General features: G+C 40.9%; 1 pseudogene; it reads right to left on the reverse strand.

Moving 5' to 3' along the window:
• Positions 1 to 1,470, reverse strand: LOC116190459 (annotated as a pseudogene).
• Positions 1,471 to 4,816: the final 3,346 nt, after the last annotated feature.

The following is a 4,816-nucleotide window of genomic DNA, read 5'->3' on the forward strand; positions in this document are numbered from 1 at the left end:
CCAGTAGAAGCTTTGTAGGAACCACGAAACAATGGTTCAAACATCGAGCTCAAAAAGAGAAACAAGAGACACAAAGCGACCAACATACTAGACACTGACTGGAATGCTTACCTTCCTGGGAGGATGAACCACATTCTTGTTCCCAAGGAAGGCATTACGGGAGATGTCCACAAGGGCCTTGAAGCTAAGTGGCTCATGCATGGACAATTCTGACAGAACTTTCCAGTTCAGCTGGATGTTCTCCTTCATCAACCCGTGCATGAAGTTACCGTAATTGACCTGAAAATCAGTACAAATGGTCGTAAGACTATGAGATTATATGCAAAAGTTCATCCACTGCAAATGCCCGTGTTGTTTTGGAAAAAAATTAATATGTTGATGAGGTAAATAACCAATTTCAAGAAAACAATTGGTGCTCAAGCACAAGCCAACAATTATCTAATAAAAACCACCCAAATATCCAACAAATAGTTCATGTTAAAGTTCCGGTATAACATCTGTGCTTAACCATGACATATACACGCATATATAAGAAATGCTAAGATGATTTGCATGGCTAGTTTGAAATCTCAAAGGACTAAAGTTTCTTGAATCCTTAAAAACCGCTATTTCTTATCCTCCAATAGAACTTCGGCTTACACAGCAGACAGGGGATGAAAGTCATTAATTGAAAATGTTTTTTAACTCCCATTGAAGCAGAAGATACCGTTTTTACATCTTAGTTCTCATCTCAGCGTTCATGAAAGACCTTCTATAGCAGTTGATGTTACTCATGAAAAACCTATTTCTTTTGATATATGAGTCAAACATGGCATCAAGAGAATGTTCAGAAAGTAGAAAAGCCAAGTCGGAACGAGCACAATGAACTACTTTCCATGCCTTACAGGCAAAGAATACTCATCAACCACACCACAATACTCATCTCTACACTTGGGAGATTCATGGATGAAGCTTACTCATCCCGGCAAGGGTAAATAACATGATATCGTCAACGGTATTATCCAAAGTTCCATTTAGCTCATATTCAGAATAAGTGCTTCAAGCCGATAAACGAAACGAAATATATGAGACACAAGTAGGGCAAAAATCATTGAAAATTTAGAACAAGCAGTCTTTCGATATATATGTAAAAAAGAAAAGTCGGACGGTACGTACTGAGTGGAAGCGAGTGCCGGCGTTGATGCGCTGGATCCAAAGAGACTGCATATCACGCTTCTTGTTGCGGCGGTCTCTGTAGGAGTACTGCTGGGCCTTCTCAACCCTCTCCCTCGCGATTCTAATGCAGTTCTTCGCCCTGCCTCAGAAACCTTGGCCAGGTTGAACACCTTTTTCTTGTTCATCTTCCTTTTCCTGCTTTCCTTCTCTTTTTCTGTGAACCAATCCTTTTACACCTCGCAGAAGAACAACATTTAACTTGCAATCAGGCAAGAAACTTCGTAAATCCATCTACCTTCTCCCCTAATTAGCCAAGAAATTAAGAATCTACAAACTAGAAAACCCTGAAAATTAAAATTCTCACTTTTTGCAGTTCAGCCGGGCAACAACGACCGAGCTGCTACGAAGGCGGAACAAGCAGGTCCCGTTTCCGTTCAGAGACCGTCCAGACTGAGAGAGGGGAGAGAGGGGGAGAGAGAGAGAGAGATGCGAGGGAAGTAGAGAAAGCCTCAATGGTGAGAGGAATTCAGCCCGGCCCAATAAAAAGTGTGTGGGCTGCCCAATAAGAGTAGAAAGCACTTTGCCCCTCGATTTTTGGGGCTAGGAAGCATTTACCCTCCGACCTCTATGAAAAATAGGCACTTTACCCCGTTCAGTCAATTTTCCAGCCAAATCGTGTCATGTGCGGTGCATATGATATTTTCAGGGATAAATTCGTCATTTTATCTCATAAAAATAATAATAATAAATTAGAAAAAAGAAGTTGTGGGAGGAATGGATAAAGGAGATCAGACTCGGGAGAAGGAAGATGTACGGGGACGTCTCAAGCTGCAACCCTTACAACTAAGAAGACTCTACCTACATCCCTCATTCCCGATTGAATGGCGGTTGCCTTATTCATGATTATTTCCTCTCCTGGTTTCAAAATTTTGGATCTTGGTGACAGTGGAGGGGTTTGCTCCTACTCAGAGCTTGCCTTAGAGCATCGGCTAGAGAGGACATTGAACGGACCTCCTGTACATGACTAGGAGTTCGCCTCAGTTCCTAAGCTAGCCGCCCTCGCTGGAGATAGCCATGTAGCCGAATGCGGCCCCGCTTAGGTCGAAGTGGACCCGCCTCTTGGAGCAATATCCCCTCGGGCACTCGTCGGTGACAATGATGTTGACGGCTCGCGCGGGAGCAGATGCTCCTATCGAGGCACCTGACCTTGTAGCAGGCGCCGCAACCCTCCCCTGGAATTTATATGGCATATATGTCGGGATTTTGGGTTCATTTCTTCTTCCAGGTACCCGCCTGAAAATCGGGTCATTTTTAAGCGGGTATTGGCCCCAAGTGGGAGAAAGACGGGGGATCCCAATATCATTCTTTTGGCCCGCCTCAGCACATGCGAGTATGTGCTCGTCAACATTCAATTTCATTTTTTTTTTATTAGTGATTTGCTCACTGATATTAGCTTTAGATGAAACCAATATGAATGACCAATGTATCTTGTGGAATGCCAGCTGGAATGCAGCATCTAACAACCTTTAACTACTTTTTTTTTTCGTTTTATTTTTCAATTTACGAGTTATAGTATGTATAAGTAATAACGTGATGTCACTGCTCCATAAAATACCTTAAAAATTATGATTCCTTTTATATCCTATATCAAACATAACACACATTAAATTGATATACTCTAAATTAGTTACAGCTTGTTACGTACATTGCTAAGTATAACCGAGACAACTTCTATAGTAACCGAGTATTTAAGCCAAGTTTCCACCTCCAAGAATAGTGACCACACTTATAGATGGCTGCAACATCATTCTCAAGGTCAAGGTCTTATTCTTCCGACTAGCACAATGGCAAGTGGTACGCATTCAATATGTGCCAAGAGTCTACACTCGCCATGCATGATTTTCATTGCTAACCCCATTGTCGCTCTATAGCGCATCTATTTACGTTGTTGAAAGTGAACTAACTCGGGTCGTTATTTTATTAGCCTTCTCATTTCTGTGTAATTGGAGTTGACTAATTTCAGTGCATTTCTATGCACATTGGTCTTGAATGAAATGTTTAAACTCTATATGAAGGATGTCACTGTATCTTCTACTGGGAATGGTTAAAATTGAGTGGATAAATAAATTTGATTGCTGCTGCAAAAAAATTTAAGAAAAACTGAAATTTGATGTCCATGCAAAAAGTTAAGATCCAGAATAGATCGCTAACAAGAATATCCTCAAAAATGTCAGAACACGAAGTTTTGGCACCAAAAATTAAATAAAAACTGGGTTGCAAATTAACATCTATGGATAAAGAAAAGCTCTGAAACGTTGATCCATGTTCTCAGAAGCTCAAAGGTGATGAATAATCTTTAGCTCAGATTCCGTCATAAAAATCGTCTACTTATTATCTTCATCGTCATCTGCTCCAGCAGCTGAGTTGATGGCATTGAGTCACTCGATCAAACGAGCCTTCCTCTCCTCATATGCTAGCTTCTTCAAGTTGTATACGTTGAAGAAGATGGGTTAAATTGATTCAATACCCACCAGAATCGAGAGTCCCCTAACGTAATCCCGGCAGTTAGGGGCCTCAATCCCGACAACCCACCCCCTACAGGGGTCACCAACGCCATCTGTGGTCACCAGCGACCACAACTGAGGGAGTTAGTGGTTGATAGTGAGGCCCCCACCGCTGACCACCGCCCCTCCTCCATCCCCTTTGATTTTGCTCTTTTCTTGATTTCTTTTTATTTTCTAGAAAAACAATTTTATTGTTACATAAAATATTATGGGTCCTACTTGAGCTATCATCATAAGCCACGTGGTATCGGTAATAAGCATAAGCATTTTCCATTCAAATTAACGGAAAAGTCGACTTCGTACTAGAATTTGTGTCAAATCAATAGTTTATGCATTTTTTAATTAAGGAAAAAATCGTACCAAATTGATAAAGTGTTGATTTATTTATTTATTTATTTTTGGTTATTAACACAGTACATTATACTTCACAAGCAAGCGGGTGACTAATGAATTTAGAATCCTCTATATATTTCTTCATGAGCCGACAATGGTGCTTCATCTTTCATTGTTAAACTAGTGTTCGGTGATGGGTTAATGATCTTTGTTGTGGTCATTCCGAGAACTGGGATGGTTTCTAAAATCACAGATAAGATGTATAGTATAGGTTGATGCCTTGGAGTGACAAATAAGTAAACTTCTCTATAATTTTGTTTGTTCCATAAGCTCTCAAATGGAACTTTATCTGGGATTACGAGACCTATCCTTACGGCAAATTCAAAGGATTCTAGGATTGACCCATGTTAATCCAACAAGAGTTCATCATGAACCCGTTCTGTTCATCAATATGATGTCTCCCTTGGCTAGTGTCAACACCCCATTTCGGTCCATCGGCTCGAGAGCCAAAATCGTCATTTTTCCAATTTATTACATTTTCTAAAAAAAAGGGGGTCAAGTCGGTCAGAGCCGGTCTGACCGACATGACAGATGGGCAGGGTCGGTCAGAGATGGTCTGACCGACCGATGCCCACCATAAAAAAAAAAGAAGTCAAAGGTCAAACGACTAGTTTGACTTCCTTTTCTTTCCTTCCCGCCCACCTCTTTTCCTTTTCTTCTACTTTCCTCCTTCATTTTTCTTTCCTTTCATTCTGGTCCCTTCT

Source organism: Punica granatum, unplaced genomic scaffold, assembly GCF_007655135.1.
Source record: "Punica granatum isolate Tunisia-2019 unplaced genomic scaffold, ASM765513v2 Contig00443, whole genome shotgun sequence".
Classification (NCBI taxonomy): Eukaryota; Viridiplantae; Streptophyta; class Magnoliopsida; order Myrtales; family Lythraceae; genus Punica; species Punica granatum.